The sequence below is a fragment of the Adiantum capillus-veneris genome, chromosome 25 (assembly GCF_014529385.1).
Source record: "Adiantum capillus-veneris isolate H3 chromosome 25, ASM1452938v2, whole genome shotgun sequence".
Taxonomy (NCBI): domain Eukaryota; kingdom Viridiplantae; phylum Streptophyta; class Polypodiopsida; order Polypodiales; family Pteridaceae; genus Adiantum; species Adiantum capillus-veneris.
The window spans coordinates 23770858-23789681 of NC_140955.1; positions in this window are offsets into that span (position 1 = coordinate 23770858).

An 18824-nucleotide genomic window follows, 5' to 3' on the forward strand; every position below is an offset into this window, starting at 1 on the left:
AATAAGTAAGTCGAAACGAAGTTTTTAATAAAGCATCAAAATCTTGGGTGCAATTGTGGACAATTGGGTGAAGCTAGTTGATTAGCAGCACATGGCAAGTTAACGATGGCAAACCCTTTTTCTCTTCTTATTTTTGTAAGAGGGTATTAAGTATGCATTGTCCTTCTGAGAGAAAGTTGACATTTGTATTCCTATTTCTATAAAGAGAGACAGTGAGTAGTGGGTCACCAACATTCTTTCTAATCCTCTTATTTAGGCCATTGTGACTTCTACCAAAATCATTATTATTTACATATTGGCACACACCCAGAAGCATATATAGGTTCGAGGGGAAACCTGTTGAAGTTTAGGCGTTCTTTCTATGTATCATCTAATTTTACTAGCCATAAAATGCTATCTTGGACATATTGTAGGGCTAAGTGAGAAGTAAATAGGATATCAAGCATGACAGGAATAATTATTGAAAGGGTTTGTTAGTTGTGACTAGCATATTTTGCATGTTGTTTGAAGCCACTTTAGCCATGGTTGTTGAATTTAAGTGATAGTCTCTGATTACTCGCAAACTTCAGTCTCATGTTAAAACAATGAAGAGGGCCAAGTATTTTGCCATGTTTTTGGCTTTCTAAAACAAGCCTTGGTGAGGAGAGAGTTAGGGATGTGATAATGTTGATAGATTTTTTTTTAAAAATTGGGGGATACTTTAGTTTGTAAAAGAGTCCTTTCATGCCTTGATTGGGTCTATTTTATTGAATTGAATTGGATCTGTTTTATTAAGTTGTTTTAGAATGCCGACGCCACTCGTTGCCTTGTGTTTTATAGGTTTATAGAATGACCAAGTGAGGCTTCACCTTGTTCTTTTTGTTGGGGTCGTCCAAACTCTTGTTTTACTTCAGTTGTGTAAGTTTGTTCAGGAGTGTATATATAGATTTAAACGTCCTAGAGGAGTTGAAAAAACCCCTACACATGGATATTTTTATGGTCTTGTTTGATTTCAATGTGAACATGGATAGTCTGTGGGTGAATTTCTGAGGTTGCACACAAGCAGCAGAGGTGAGATGGTAGCTTCTTAATAAGAAGCTTAGTTTTTGCAGAATTAGAAACTCACTTCTTGGTAGGATTACAAAACTCCACAATGTAAGTGCTAGTTTCTTCATTAGCTTAACGCAGTCTATTAGTTGATCTAGGCATCAATGGTATAACTTTATCTAATAGCATGGCTGAAGCAGGAAGGGGATCTCTCTTGAAAGAAAACCATTGCTTGATGTCCTCTAGTAAAAAGAACTATTCTCGTAAATAACGTGCAACGAGTAATTTGCTTTTGTGTAGATGACTTAAGGAAGATCCCAAAAAAAAAACATTTGGAGAAGTAACAGGAAACATATAGCCAAACATCACAATTCACATGGCTTCCTTCACTACAACAAATGGCTATAAAAACTCTGTTTGCTGTCATTCTTGTCGTATGTGTGAAATGTATGCAAGATGAAGTGCGTTTGTAACTCAATCCTTGTTGCTAAATGGCAAGTTCCTCAACAAGAAGCTAGTCACATTGTAAGGCACCATATATCAAGTGAGTACCTATAGACTATGAAGCCATCAAGATTGAGCTTAGAGATACACTTTCACTACTAGTTTCTGAGTTACATGCAAGGCAATGTAAGTTACTTCACAGCCTCCACCTTCCATTGTTAGCTATGTCCAATTTTGTTCAATTGACAAATTTTCCTTCACAAAACTTCAATCTATACTTGAATGTCATTACCACTTAAACCTAGATGTATTCCTGTACTATATACAAACTTAAAGGATATATGCTCCTCTCTCTTCCTCTCCAAATGTGTGTGATGTGATATAATCCTCCATAGGCCTTTTCTTCAACGAGTATCAGAGCATTAGGTCTACAAGAGATGATAGGCATTCATATTGATTCTTGGTCTATATTCTAGAAAGGGGCTTGCCTACTTGGCCATGAATTATCATTGGGCTCTAGTAATGCTCAATGTGAAGGGTTGGATTGCTTTGCTCCACACCCACACACACACACACACAAACCTTTTTCCTAGAAACTTTCAAATTGACCAGATTAACTAAATATGAAGGCCTTCAAAACTACTTTTAGTATTAAAACACACCTTTAAATTCAACGGCAGAGGTAATTTTCTTACTTTGTAGGTGCAATTACACTTTAACGCTAAGTTTTTTTTAACACTCACACGGGACGTTCGATATTCTTTTCACACTATGAAAGTTGGGATGCTTTGTGGAAAATAGGTACAAGTTTTTATATAATGCTTAAAGGTCCATTTTGGCTTATTTCACACACAATCTTCTATGCTTGTCCAAGCATTCACACTCTTACTTTACAAAGCAAGATATTTCATTATAATATATGCAAAAACATCTCATGCATAGTATTTAGCTAGAAGGCAAAAAGTAACGGTTTTTCTATTTTTCTTTTTCAAGTGGAAAGTATGAAAGAGATTGTCATCATGAATTGTCAAAATCTACTACATGCCTCACATGTTTTGTTGTATCAAAATGGAGTCTACCAAGTCTACCAACTCAAGGAGAGGAGAGAAGTCGTGTGTAGAACAATTCAACGCTTGGATGCATGTGGACGTTGGAGAGATAAAAATCGTTATCATGCATTTGTCTAGAAGGTGTCATTTAATCATTGCACAAATTTAGAAACTATCCCAATAAAAGGATTGGTGGCCATACCTACCCTTGAATGTCACTCTTGTTGTTGGGGTTCCCGTGTTGGAAGAAGAACTATTCTATTATCAGCTCATCCTTATGTTGTGTACCCATTATTGTTATCCAACGCTTTGTTGTCTACGAGACATTAATTTTCAGGATAGCCCTGGTTCCTATGAGAGAACTTTGTATGTCAAGCGTGCAGACGATGGACTTGCAATCATTGTTGTCTAGGTTGAGGTCATGGTGCTCATTGGACTAAATGAGAAATATATTATAAGCAGTGTGATGCAGGTGCTGCTTTGTGTCAGACAAAGTATATTAAGACATTGTTGCATAGATTTATCCTTAAAGTTTGGAAGCCTATTGTTACTCCTATTTGGGCATATAGTTTAAGCCCTCTGATGGAGGTATTGCTTTATGTTAGACGAAGTATATTAAGATATTGTTGCATAGATTTAGCCTTAGAAGTTTGCAAGCATATTGTAGCTCCTATGGAGAAAGGTATGAATCTTATTCCTCTTGTTGCTCAAGGTTAGTTTGATGTCACTCTCTATCAAAAGCCTATTGGTTGCCTTATGTAAGAATGTAATACAATTCCAAATGCTCAGCAAAATCAATCAAGAGATTCCATTATTTTGCCATGCTCTTATTTTTTGCCAACTTGTACTTTATTGGGGTTGTCCAAATTGCTATTTTTCTTTGATTGTCTAAATGTCTTTATACAGATTTAAATGTAGCTCAAAAACTTATTGTTCACCAAAGGAACTCCCCCTATAATAAATGTTTCATGTATGTTGATGGTACATACTGGTGGGTTTGCTATTATATTGTACAGAAATCTTCTGAGATCTGAGATTGTAACTCATTTCCTGGCTTGGCGTACACAGAGCAACAAAATTAGCATTCGGTTTTCGGATTTGAACTCTAACGAGCCGAGCCAACAAATTCCGAAGCTAACCAACTCAGCCAACTGTTTTCCGTGCTTTCATATTGCACCTTTCATCTTATACAAAAAATCTTTCAACCTCTTCCCGGGCCCTCGTCCACCTGCGCGCTCTGCTGCTAATGGAAACTGCTTCTGCCGACGCTGTCCTCAACACCAAGCTAGGCGAGCAGTCCTCCTATAGAAGACCACTGTTTACGTTCAGCCTTCGTTGGCGGCATGAAGCTGAGTGCTTTTGATAGTTGGGCATCATCTTAGATTCGCTACAATAACGATTTTTTTAAAATCGTAGGGACATACTAGAGGTGTTAAAAGAACCCCTCTACTCATATATACTTTTACGAAGATGAAATGATCCCTCTTTCTTAAGAAATCACAATTTTTTTTTGGAAAAAATAATATGCAAAAACCCTCTTAACAAGTATTTTGTAACTCCTCTTTATTCAATAGGACCTCTTCTTTGGTCTCATGTGATACACCAGCAGTTTTTGGGTGAGTTTCCAAGGTTGTACTTAGCTTCTTTGTAGGACTAGAAATTCTCACTTCTTGGTATGCTTGCAAAACTCTATGAAGTAAGTGCTAGTGTCTTAATTAGCTCAATGTAGTGAAACCTAAGAGAGTATATTGCATAATGCAATCTATTGACTGATCTAGGCGTCAATGGTGTAACTTTATCAAATAGTATGGCTTAAGGAGGAAGAGGATCTCTCTCACAAAAAAAAATAAAAAAAATGCTTGATGTCGTTTGGTGAAAAGAACATTCCTCATAAAGAGTGTTTGATTGGTAATTCGCCTTTGTGTAGATGACTTAGAAAATATTCAAAAATATTTACATTTGAAGAATTAAGAGAGGAAACTTATAACAAGCTATCATAATTCACATGGCTTCACTCACTATAACAAGTGGTAAGAAAATCTTTGTAAGTGGTCAATGCTATCATCATATATGTGACATGTACTCAAAGATCAAGTGCATCGGTGACTCAATCCTAAGAGAAGAGGACGAGAGATGGAGGAGAAGAGTGGGTGGCTTAGGTGGCCAAGGAAGGTGACACTAGTCATGCACGGGCAACCCAAATTCCTTAAAAAAAGAAATTCACTCCAAAGCTCGTTCCACATCTTAGCTCCTCTTACCTCTTTGTCAATGGCCACATAGTCTATAGAGACTACCTTGATCCATGCAACCTTACAATGTGCTAGCTCTATGTGGAGAAAGTTGCTGATTAGAAACAACTAGCAATGTTATGAGAATTAAAGTATTCGCATATCATTTCAACCTTTACATGTATTACTCCTTTTGTGATTGATCTCAATGAACCCCCTCTTCTCTACCCATTACTAACCACCCCCCACCCCCACCCCCTTCTCTCTCTCTCTCTCTCTCTCTCTCTCTCTCTCTCTCTCACACACACACACACACACACACACACAATGCACCCCCCTCTCGATCTCACTCACTCCCTCACTGCATCCCCCTTGATCTTAGCTCTTTGTCTTCCACCTGCTACATACCTCTCATGTTCTCTCCCTCCCCTTACCTCCACATCTCTTTCTCACTTACTTTTTCCTTGTCACTTGCTCCTTCCGTCCCTCCCTGTGTGTGTGTGTGTGTGTGCGCGTGCGTGCGCGCGCGTGCGCTAAGGACGACCATTTTCAAAAGAAACATACTTTAGTGTCTTTTGAATTAGGTAGAGGGATCAAGAAGAGAAGGGTGGAAGAGAAGGAGAGAGAGGGAGAGAGACGAGGAAGAGGGAGAGCGACAGAGGCAACACACGAATGGATGGAGAGAGAGAGAGAGAGAGAGAGAGAGAGAGAGAGGTCTGGATAGAGAGAGAAGGGATGAGAATCGGGAGGAGGGAGCACTAATATGGAAAGGGAGAAAGGAACGGTCAGAGAGGGAGGGGGAGGGAGGGAGGGAGAAGGCTAAAGAAAGAGAGGTTATCCCCCCCCCCCCCCCCCCCCCCCTCCCAAAAAAAAAAGAAAAAAAAAACAATAAGCTCACACATTGGACATTTTTATTTTTGTTTTGGTTTTTTGTACCGTAACGAGCTTACTAGTGCTTCTTTGGGAAAGGGGGGGTTAACCTCTCTCCCTTGTCCCTTCTCTTTACCCTCTCCTCCTCCTTCTTTCTCTCCTTCTATTTCCCTCTCCCACTACTCTCCCTCCGTCCTTCGTCCTCTATGACCCCTCTCTCGCTCTTCCATCATTCTCTATGTATACTAGCTTGCAAAAGTATTTTGGCATTTTAGTTTCTAATAACAAATTCTTCATCAAAGCTTCTACTTTGTTTGGAGATTTTATGCATTTGACTTTAACTTTTACATGTAGCATTGCCTTTGTGTGTGTGTGTGTGTGTGTGTGAGAGAGAGAGAGAGAGAGAGAGTGAGAGAGAGCCAATGGATAGGGGGAATGTGTAGTTGTGCAGATGCTCTAAGCCATCATGAAATCCTTGTTATAAGTGTCGTTGTGATTCTTTTGGGAAATAATAAAGTACAAAGCTAGTGCGTGCATTAGTAAAGTGAGAGAGAGAGAGGGGGGAGAATTGAGAGAGAGAGAGAGAGGGAAGGGGGGGGGGGGGAGACAAGGGTGCTACCTAAAACTAGTCAGGAGAGAGGTGGAGGGAGATGGATAAAGATATCCCAATAGAGAGAGGGGGGGAGAAGGGAGAGGGATGGAAGAGAGAGGAGGAGCATTTGTAGTTGGTGGCACAAGGTGGTGGAGAAAGAGGGCTTGCAGTGGCTCAAAGGAAAGGGACAATTGTCATTGGTGGGGGAGGTGACAATGGGTGACAACTGGTGGTAGTGGGTGGTAGCGGTGGGAAAAAAATCATCGTTCCATGAAGCTGACTTCACGTCTATCACTAAGCTAAAGCTAGACTTGCAACACTAGTTTTTTAGTTTCAAGTAAGGCAATGTATTCCAAAGCCTCCAACTTGATATAAAATTGGGGATATTGGCACGTTGTTCTCCTCCCATGCAACTCCCTTAAGTAGAGCTCCTTGACTTAACTATCGGGACCCCTTGTTGTTCATGTCATGCATGCCATATATGTGCGTCCTATCTTGTGGCTCTAAGCTAGCCTTGCCCTTATACGGGCCTTGTTCTGACATTACTTCCCCTTGGAAAAGAGTTTTCATCCTAAAAAATAGAAGTAGTTCACATCCAAAACATGAAACTATCACTGCAAAATCGCAAGATACACGCTCAAACAAGCGCCAATGAGATGCAAGCAAAGTCTTGACTCAAGTGAGCTCCCTATGAGGAGTAAAAATTGCTCTCAATACAGCTCAAGTACACAATTAAAGGTGCTAATCACGCATATCCATACGCATAAAGCTCCCAAAAGAAAGCAATCATTGGTCAGAAAAATCCACTAAACTTGGAACCTGTCTCACTGGTGACAAAACCTACCAATTGTAGCTAACTAAGCTAGGCAAAATCAAACCCACAGATTCCATGCCTATGATAACTAGCACCTATATAGTGTAAAAACAACAGACTTGTAGTGGGAACCAGCCAAGAAAACCTATAAACCTATAGTTGTGTAGATCTATGAGTCCGTCAAACTGATGAAAATTTGGTAACGTGTGAACGGTCCACAACTAAGAATTACATAACCGAACCACAATAAACATACATCAAAAATCTGTGCAAACGTTGTACCAAGAAACTAAGTAGTAAAAGGCACTAATGCTCTCTCTTTGGTGATGAAAAAAATGTTGTGTGGTTGTTGATGTTGATGTCAAGACGGTGTGTCGATACTGATTTCTACCACATGATGGAAACAACTTGCCGATGCTATCAAAGGCGATGTTAAAAGTGCCAAGGGAGAGTCAATGTGCTCTCTCTCCCTCTCTCACTCTATGGCACAACTGTCGATGCCAAAGCGCTGCTGCCAAATGAGATCTCAAAAGTGTGTGTGTCGTGAGAGAGTAAACCATCATGAGGAATTGATGCCGCTCTCTGATGCCGAAGAGTTGTGTGTGTGTGTGTGCGCGCGCGCGTGCACGCGCTTGCGTTTTTGAGAGCAATGTCGATGTGTGTTTGTGTTTTTATGGAAAACATAGTGCCTATGTGTGTGTGCATAGAGGAGTGCTACGCACCCTCTCTCTTCTCTGCTTTGCTTATGTTGTCGATTGAATGTGTGTGTGTGTGTGTGTGTGCATGCACACACACTCTTTCTCTCTTCATCTTTATCCAATCTCGGGTCTTCTCTCTCTGTGTAGCGCTTCACGGTACAACTTTCTATTGCGTTGCAATTTTGATTGCGCTACTTCATAAGGCCTCCCATTGTTTTTAAATTTTATGTTCTACTTGCTGCTCAAATTTTTTCACTATTGTATAGTCTAGCACTATAGGTTATTAATGCCTCCTAAAGTCTTTGTGCTCAAAGTTGATGTTAAAAGCTTCAATAGCTCCAAAGGTCTCCCTCCACACATTGCTACAAGCAATTGTTCACTCTCATGCTTCTAATTGATTTTTGATAACTTCCTCTGTGTAAGGCCACCAGGCTTGGGCCTTAGCTCATTGTGTAGCTTGCATGTGCGCACCACCAAAAACAAGAAGGAGAACCAAAGCTTTGATACCACTACTACGTTTAATTAAATCAAAATCAACATCATAGACCATACCCTTTTTTGTGTCCACCATGCAAACATCAAATGTAGGATTTTTGCGGTCTGCAGAGCAAGCAAGCCATGCTCAAAGTTAAAGGGGTGTCTAGAATATCTAAAGCCATAGTGAAATGTGTGTTGTGGAATTGAAAAGAATCATCTAAAATCTATGCTTTGAGGATGTCCCCATTTTGCTAGACAAGGAGGATTCTTACCCAATTTTTACCTTCCCCATAAGAATTTGCTACGGCTATCTCCCTCTCTCTCTCTCTCTTTTTCGTTTGTTGGTTGGTTTTTCAAGCTCACTAATTATGTTTTGCCAATATAAAATACCCAGTTCATGTATTTTGTAGATCGTGGTGCTTTCCTTTTAATACAAAACATCTTTTCCAAAAATCAAGATATCTCTTAATTCCTTGAGTAACTAGTGACTATCCCTCACATAGTTTGTTATTGGTACCACATTTGGGCAACATGTTGGCAATTTTGGTTTCCTTGCTAAACTTTTTTCCATAACTCAATTCCTAACTCCCTTGGCATCTAATCAAGCAATTTGGAGTGAATTTTGTACTGCATTACTGGAATTTCACCTGCATATAGAAACAAAATTGAATTGGTTTAGAGTGTCCAACTTGAGTATCTTGTCCATCACACATGTACCCTTTAACAAGGCATTTTAAATCAAGAACTTGTCTCATAAAAAATGGTGCCGAAACTGAGCTTTCACATTTTTGGAAATGTTCCATCCTATGTGGAAAAGAAAATGTCATTCGTGTTCGCAATCTCTCCAAGAACCTACTAAACATTGCATCTATGTCTTCTTGTGTAGACCCACCAATAAGAATCCCAAATGTACGATTTTATTTCACATACAATCTAGGTATTTTTGTCTGTTTTTGGTCCATTTTATTATGTATAATGCATTCTTAAGTGTTTTATTGACATCATGTAAAATGTCTATTTTCTTGTACATGTTTGGTATTGCAAGCAAGGTTTCCCTAGTTCCATCTTGCATAGTTCTACTCTTATGTGGAATTCTTTGAGTTTTCTTCTACAAAAGAGTGCATCAATGCCCCACATATTTTTGTATGATCTCTTTCTTTTCTTATGACACCATCATTACCGTGCACTAAGCAAAGAACACCATTTTCAGATTGTTCACGATAATGATAAAATGATGTTTTTGTACCAAGCTCTGAAGGAACTGTGCAGGAGAGAAGAGGAAGGACAAGAGGGCACGACACACAGATATGGGTGGGGAGACTCAATCAGTGAGCAGTCCCCTATACACTTATGCTATGTATAAGGTATACAAGTCACTGGGTGCCCAGATTCTGGGCGGCCGGGCAAGGCACAGGCGCCTATACCCCAACAACCTCCCACTTGAAGGCGACTGTGCCTTTAAGCAAGGGAACCTAGTCTAAAGACTACAAAACGTGAGAGAAAATCGCTCTCAACCGATGCCCGCTGGCTGGTTGTGATCGTGTGCATCCGGCTGTCCTACTCCCGTGTAAGTCCATACACCACCACACGTACCGCACACGTACTGTAAGTATGTACGCAATACCTGCATATCTCCCTCGTGCACTATGCCATCATCAGTCAACAAACGACTAACAAACCCAACTGCAAATGCTCCCTCTGCAACTGCGATATCCGGTCTCAAGATCAACATCTCATACATGAGACCACCGAATGCCGATGCAATGCTAGCGGGCCCTGCTAGCTCTACGGAGCATGCATCAACATATATATCCCTGGCAATAGGCATCTCTGACTGACAAGGCGTGTCAGCCACATCCATCTCCTGAATGTCCGCAAAAGACGCATCAACCTGTCGTGCAACCTCAGAGCAAACCAGCTGCTCTAGGTGTCTGCTGGAAGACATATCCTGCACAACTATATCCCCATGCTCACTGTCGATCATAGAAAGGAATGATTGCATAATCACTGACGTCTCAGCCTCCTCTGCAATCATCCACTGCAAACATGACCACTCAATCTGTTGTGACTCACTAGAGCTCTCATGCTCTAACTCCTTTTGCATAGACTCTTACACAACTTCCTCCTGTCGTGACTCACTAGAGCAAGACCGCTCTACCTGTCTATCGTGCATAGAAGTATCTCGCACTACTGACTCTCTACTTTGCTCGGTCACTAGCAAAGCTTGCATGTCTGACTCTGTCACCTCTCTGTGTGACTGCTCAAGTCGTGCCCCAACTGTGTGCACAACGAGCTCACTACTCTGCACTCCATGCAAAGCACCCTGCAACCCATGAGCAAAAGAGACTGTTCGGGTCTCTCGCTCTCTGCATGGCTGTAACAAGATTGAGACTCAACCATCTCGCACCAGTACTACGTGCAATGGGTACCATGTGCCAACTCTAGCACCTCTCGCAATCACCAGCGAACCCAAATGCAACGCAAAATATCGCTCAAGTAGTGATACCCGACATCCACTATCCCTGAGTTGACCAACGGAGATCAAACTCATCGTCAAATCTGGCACATGATGCACATCTCTGAGCACATACGATGCACCACTCAGTAATGACAGTCTCACATCTCCTGAACCAGCAATCTCATGCAGTGACCCATCTGCCGATCGCACACTACCATGCACTCTGCTAGAATAGCTATTGAACCAGTCACGATACGGAGTGACATGAAAAGTAGTGTCCCTGTCTAGCACCCACTGCAAAAGAAGTGCACTATCCTCAGACGTCAAAAAATCAGGAGTAATACAGGAAGAAAATGTGACCTCACTGTCACTAGGGTACACAAACACTGTATCTGATCCTGCAACTGTCAAGTCAACGGAGCCTATAGCATCTACTGCATCCTTGAGACTAGCATGTCTCATGTGTTATCTCATACGATGAAAGCATTGCCGTCTAATGTGCCCTGTGTGACCACAATGCCAACATCTCAAGTGTCGACACGAACGAGAACGCCGTCTCTCATGAGTCATTGTCCTAGACTCGAAAGTCTCACACATGTTGACTACTATAAGTGAATGTCAAAAATAACCAAGAGCTTTAACTCTACTCTAGGTACGGTAGCAATGAAATGCACTCAACTAATCCAAAAGAAGCAACCTACAACGAGAAAATTCTCTCAAAAAAAGAGCTCACCAACACCTACAATGCTCATGCGAATCCACGCATAAAATCTCTCGTAGTAGTGTAACCACACTGTGCTCCACAAATGGCAATGACGCAAATCCAAAATGCCAAATGTACGAGGCTCCTGTAGAGTAAACCAAGATCCTGTATGGCTGTAAAATATGGCTGCAAATCAGCCCCAAAATTCAGCTCTTAAACAGCTGCATAAACAAGTCACAAACATGTCCCAGATCAGCCTACAACTGAGCCATACATGGACACCTGCAAAGAGGAAACAATGGTTGGAAATGCTCCCGGAATGCCGAGTGTGAATTTCCAAGCTTCGGATCGAGAATCTGCCTGAAAAGTGCGCGCGCGCGCGATTACGCAAAAACGCACTGAACTTGGCTCTGATACCAATTGAAGGAACTATGCAGGAGAGAAGAGGAAGGAGAAGAGCACACGACACACAAATATGGGTGGGGAGACTCAATCAGTTAGCAACCCTCTATACACTTATGCTATGTATAAGGTATATAAGTCAGTGGGCGTCGAGACTCTGGGCGGCAGGGCAAGGCACAAGCGCCTATACCCCAACAAGCTCTACTGCAAACCTCATTGCCATTAAAAGAAAAATACATAGCAAGTCTTTGCATTTTCTATGTTTTAACACCAACATAGTATCATAAACATAGTTGGTTCTATTTTGCAAGCTTTGTGCTTAAAAATTTATTGCACATAGCCTTGAACTTATCTCAGTTTTCATACTGAAGATTCACCATTTGGACCGACAATCTATGGTTGAAACAAGATGGACGAATGATAGGAACGTTTGATTGGATTTCTTAGAAGGTTTCATCAAAACTTTTGGCTTCCTATTTATAAAGCGATACTTTTGTTTTCTTGAAATAAGCTTTACCAAAAGACTTGATTCAACGCATGTTTTTTGCAATGATTTTCCATCCATAGTTGTTGCTCGCTTGATGCCAACAAACAAGATTGATGTTGCAAACATCAGATTGTATAGAGATACTAGCCTCACCGCCATAGGATTTTTTGTTGGAATTAGGGTTGCAGGAAAACACACACAGCTTTGAGAAGATGAAGGAAGCTCAAGGCACACAACATAGAGTGTTTCACTTAGTGTGGAAGGGAAAGACAGATAGCCCTAGAATGATAGGCGTATATACAATGTACTAGGGAAAAAACCTCCTAGTGAGGGAAAAAATGCCCCAACGGTCCTAAGTGTGTTCACACACATCACTACCACATGTACATGGTAACAAATCCCCCCTAGAGTGATGCAGTGAATGGGAGCTGACACATAGAGTAAAGGGAAGTGCCATGCCGTGAGGGCATGATCAATCCACAAAGGGGAGTACGCCCAAAGCTTTGCAGAAAGCTTCAAACTTCTATGAAAAGATCTACAAGGTTGTCATGTCTTGGTACATAAGCCAAGCTGATCTCTCCTACTGAGAGTCTCTCCTTGACATAGTGGTAATGCACATCATTGTGCTTTGTGCGAGCATGAAAGATTGGGTTCCTTGCAACAAATGCCAATGCGCTTTGACTGTCAATGAAGATAGTGTTGGCAGTGTCCTATCCAACACCCAAGTCAGTCATAAGGCATCTAAGCCATACACACTCAATCGTAGTTGTGAAGACTACCGTGTACTCAACCTCACAACTAGAAGTGGCCACAGTAGGTTGCTTCTTGCTCAACCATGATATACATGAACTGCCAAGCATGAAATAAAAACCACTTGTGGACACTCGCGTGTCAAAACAATCAACCCAATTTGAGTCTAAAAAATCATGTAAGTCTGGCGGCAATGATCCCCCCTTGGGATAAAACAAGCCAAGATATAAAGTGCCACTCCAGTAGCGGAAAATCCTCTTGACATCCTGTCGATGCTTAAACCATGGGCTATTCATGAATCTACTGACCTTTGAGACTGCAAATTGAATATCTGGCCTCGTGTTTCATACATAAAAGGGGCATCCAATAGCAATTTTGTAAAGAGTGACATCTGCAGGATCACCAACATCATGAAGACTCAATTTCAAACATGTTTCCATGGGAGCGGCAATAGGTTTGCAATCCTCAAGTCCAAACTTACATAGCAATGTCTCTGTAACTTTTCTGACACAAGGCAATACCTCCATGACACTGCTTAAACTATGTACCCAAGCAATGATGCAACAACCCCAAATCTTTCATCTTGAAAGTAGCATTCAAATCAGCCTTAAATTCAGCAATATGTCTCTCATTTGGTCCAGTGATCAGCAAACCATCCACATAAAGAACCACTGCTTTCTGTTGGACTATTATGAAAGGCTCGTTTGACCAAATGAGTGTCAACCTTCTCATACCAAGCACGAGGAGATTGCTTCAACCCATACAAAGCTTTGTTAAATTTGCACGCTTTATCCTCTTGTCCTTTCTTGACAAAACCGTGAAGCTGCGTTACATAAACTTCCTCAAATATGTCACCATTCAAGAAAGCAGTAACAATGTCTGATTGATGTACATCCCAACCAAAATGAGCTACCATTACACATAGAAAACGCACATTAGTCATACGAAAAGTGGGAGCAAAAGTCTCTTAATAATCTATGCCTTTTTGCTGTGCATAACCCTATGCAACAAGTCGATCCTTATGGTGATCAATCTCACTATCCGGCTTGCATTTCAACTTGAAAACCCACTTCATACCAATGGCCTTTTTGCCAGGAGGCAAATACCATAAAGTCCATGTGTTGTTTTCTATAAGTGCATCATATTCTGATTGCATGGCAACCATCCAATTTTCAAAATTTTGTGCTTCATCAAAAGAGAGTGGTTCATTAACATCATGTAAGCTAGACACAACCAAAGCATAACAATTTGATGCATAAGATGCATGGAAAGAACCTGAACAAGTATGCCTAGACAAAGGTGCATCCACTTTACTGTGATGCAAAATATGCACCATCCATTTTGGCATACCTCTAGCCTACTCATTCTCAGCCCTTTCCTCATCAAGTACATCATGTACATCTACATCAGTAATAGGCTGATCTACAGCATTTTCAAAAACCCCCATAGGCAGTACATTTGCCTCATTGTAATTTACATTTGAACTTCCACCACTGAAAAGAGGCAACAAAGTGTCATAAATGTCATGTGAGCTAACATTACTGTCTCTAGTACATGACAGCAACTGTTGGAATTAGGGTTGCAAGAAACACACACAGCTTGGAGAAGACGAAGAAAGCTCTGGGCACACAATAGAGAGTCTATAACTTAGTGTGCAATGGAAAGATAGATAGCCCTAGAGTGATGGGCGTATATACAATGCACGGGGGGAAAAACCTCCTAAAGAGGGAAAAAATGCCACGGCGGTCCTAGTGTGTTCACACACATCACTACCACATGTATATGGCAACAAATCCCCCCTGGAGTGATGCGATGAACGAGAGCTAGCACATGAGTAAAGGGAAGTGCCATGCCCTAAGGACAGGATTAGTCCACAAAGGGGAGTAAGCCCAAAGCTTTGCGGAAAGCTTCAAGCTTCTCATGAGACAATGCCTTTGTGAAAAGATCTGCAAGGTTGTCCTGTGTTGGCATATAAGCCAAGCTGATCTCTCCTGCTGAGAGCCTCTCACTGACATAGTGGTAATGCACCTCAATGTGCTTTGTGCGAGCATGAAACACTGGGTTCCTCGCAATTGCCAAGGCGCTCTGACTGTTAGTGTAGATAGTGTTGGCAGTGTCCTGTCCAACACCCAAATCAGCCATAAGGCGTCTGAGCCATACACACTCAACCGTAGCTGTGAAGACTGCCTTGTACTCAGCCTCACAACTCGAAGTGGCCACAGTAGGTTGCTTCTTGCTCAACCATGATATACATGAACTGCCAAGCAAGAAACAAAAACCACTTGTGGACACTCGCATGTCAAAGCAACCAGCCCAATAGTCCGAAAAAGCATGTAAGTCTAGCGGCAATGATCCCCCCTTGGGATAAAACAAGCCAAGATGTAAAGTGCCACTAACGTAGCGGAAAATCCTCTTGACAGCTTGCCAATGCTTAGACCCTGGGCTATGCATAAATCTGTTGACCTATGAGACTGCAAACTGAATATCTGGCCTCGTGTTGCATACATAAATGAGGCAACCAACAGCAGTTTGGTAAAGAGTGACATCAACAGGATCGCCAGCATCATGTAGACTCAACTTCAAACCTGTTTCCATTAGAGTGGCAATAGGTTTGCAATCCTCAAGTCCAAACTTACATAGCAACGTCTCTATGTAAGTTTTCTGACACAAGGCAATACCACCATCACACTGCTTAAACTGTATACCCAAGTAATGATGCAATAGCCCCAAATCTTTCATCTTGAAATTAGCATTCAAATCAGCCTTAAATTCAGCAATATGTCTCTCATTTGGTCCAGTGATCAGCAAATCATCGACATAAAGAACCACAATGAGAAATACATCACCCTTACGCTTTACATACAATGTGCTTTCTGTTGGATTGTTACGAAAGCCTCGTTTACCAAATGAGTGTCAGTTTTCTCATAACAAGCACGAGGAGATTGCCTCAACCCATACAAAGCCTTCTTACATCTGCACGCTTTGTCCTCTTGTCCTTTTATGACAAAACCGCGAGGCTACGTTACATAAACTTCCTCAAATATGTCACCATTCAAGAAAGCAGTAACAATGTCTGATTGATGTACATCCCAACCAAAATGAGCTGCCAATGCACATAGAAAACGCACAGTAGTCATACGACAACTAGGAGCAAAAGTCTTTTCATAATCAATGCCTTTTTGCTGTGCATAACCCTTTGCAACAAGTCGAGCCTCATGGCGATCGATCTCACCATCCGGCTTGTGTTTCAACTTGTAAACCCACTTCGTACCAATGGCCTTTTTTCCAGGAGGCAAATCACATAAAGTCCATGTGTCATTTTATATAAGTGCATCATATTCTGATAGCACGGCAACCATCCAATTTTTTGAATTCTATGCTTCATCAAAAGATAGAGGCTCCTCAACATCATGTAAGCTAGACACAGCCAAAGCATAACAATCTGATGCATAAGATGCATGGCGAGAGCCTGAATGAGTACGACTCGACAAAGGTGCATCCAATTTACTGTCACGCAAAGTGTGCACCAGCCATTTTGGATACCTCTAGCCTGCTCATTTTCACCCCTTTCGTCATCAAGTACATCATGTACATATGCATCAGTAATAGGCGGATCTAAAACATTTTTAGAAACCCCCATAGGCTGCACATTTGCCTCATTGGAACTTACATTCATATTTCCACCACTTAAAAGAGGCAACAAAGTGTCATAAATGTCCTGTGAGCTTACATTACTGTCTCTAGTACATGACAGCAAGGGCTGAACAGAATCTTCCACAAACACTACATCCCATGAAACCAAAATACGTTTTGTTTGTGGATGATACAACCTGTAACCTTTGCTTTCAGCACTATAACCAACAAAAATACATTTGACAGCCTTATCATCCAATTTTCTGCGCTGCACTTGTGGCACCAAAGCATATGCCAAACAACCAAAAACACGCATGTGCTCAATAGAAGGCTTTCTATCATACCATGCTTCGTATGGAGTAATAGACCGCAAAGCTTTCGTAGGACACCTGTTAAGTACATAAGTGGCACACATGATGGCCTCAAGCCAAAAGAATGCGCAAAGCTTGACTTTTGACCATACATCGTGCCATTTCCGTAAGTGACCTGTTTTTCCTCTCAGCAACACCATTTTGCTGAGGTGTATAAGGCACTGTACATTGGTGTTTTATCCCATGACTAGCCAAAAATGCATTAGATTCATGAGACATATACTTCCCCCCTCGATCGGAACAGAGGGTGCCCATAGTACATTTCGAGACATTTTCAGCCATAGCCAGAAATTGTTTGAAGCACATAAAAACTTCGGAGTTCGCTTTAAGCGGAAATACCCATGCATGCCTGGAGTAATCATCAATGAAAGTCACGAAGTACAGGTAATTGCCCAAGGACGGAGTTTGCATGGGCCCACAAACATCACTATGCACAAGCTGCAACCTGCATGTGGCCCGAACTGAACCATCCTTTGGAAATTTAGAACGTTGCATCTTACCCAAAACACAGCCTTCACAAACATGTTTGACAAGTGCTTCAAGAGGCGGCAAAGAAGCAACCATATCAGATTTCTGCAAACGCAGCAAACTGGCAAAATTCAGATGACCAAAACGTGCATGCCAAAGTTTTGCATATGAAATAGGCCTTGAATCTGCAACAGCATTTGCGAAAAAATTTCCACACTTGTCATACAAAGTAAGCTTATACAGCCCACTGCACAAAAGGCCAGATGCAACAATTTCATCACCAAAACTGAGATCATGAACTGTACATATGTCATCCACAAATTTGACTACAATTCCAAGTCTAGCAAGTGCGGATACAGACAAGAGATTCTTCTTGATCCCAGGTACATAAAGTGCATCAACAAGTGTGAAGGAACTGCGATTAGCAGCAGTGGGCACAATCTTTCCAACTCCCTAAACTGGATAAGAGGCGTTGTTGGCACAAGTGACTGAATTCCCATGAGGGACAGACTCGAGAGAGGTAAACAATTCACGATGTGAGGTAATGTGCTTTGTAGCACCACTGTCGAAATACCACACATGTGAATCTGCAGCAACTGACAAGCATGCATCATGGACAGCAGGATTGTAAGTGCACTCTACACTAAAATCCCATTCTGCATCAACATCAGCATTACAGTCTCCTTTCACAGAAGACTCAACAATGGCTGCATTTGTAGTGGACCCAGCATTTGCAGTGGAACCACCCTCTTTCTTCTTAGCCTCTTTTGCTTTCAACTTAGGACACGACTTGATCAAGTGATCATTAGCTTTACAATAATGGAAACGCATCTTCTTTTTGCCCTTATCACCAAAATTGCCAGATGAAGTGCTACCAGCAGAAGCATTAGGAACAGAAGTTTTGCCACTCGTAGCAGAACCATAAGAAGTGGCTTGCATTACTGTTACCACCCTTTCTTTGAGAAGCTCTGGGCACACAATAGAGAGTGTATAACTTAGTGTGCAATGGAAAGATAGATAGCCCTAGAGTGATGGGCGTATATACAATGCACGGGGGAAAAAACCTCCTAAAGAGGGAAAAAATGCCCCAGCGGTCCTAGTGTGTTCACACACATCACTACCACATGTATATGGTAACAGCAACGGCTAAACAAAATCTTCCACAAAAACAACATCCTGTGAGACCAAGATACACTTTGTTTGCAGATGATACAACCTCTAACCTTTGATGCCAGCACTATAACCAACAAAAATCTATTTTGCAGCCTTTTAATCCAATTTTTTGCGTTGTGTTTGTGGCACCAAAGCATATGCCAAACAACCAAAAACATGCTTGTGATCAATAGAAGTCTTT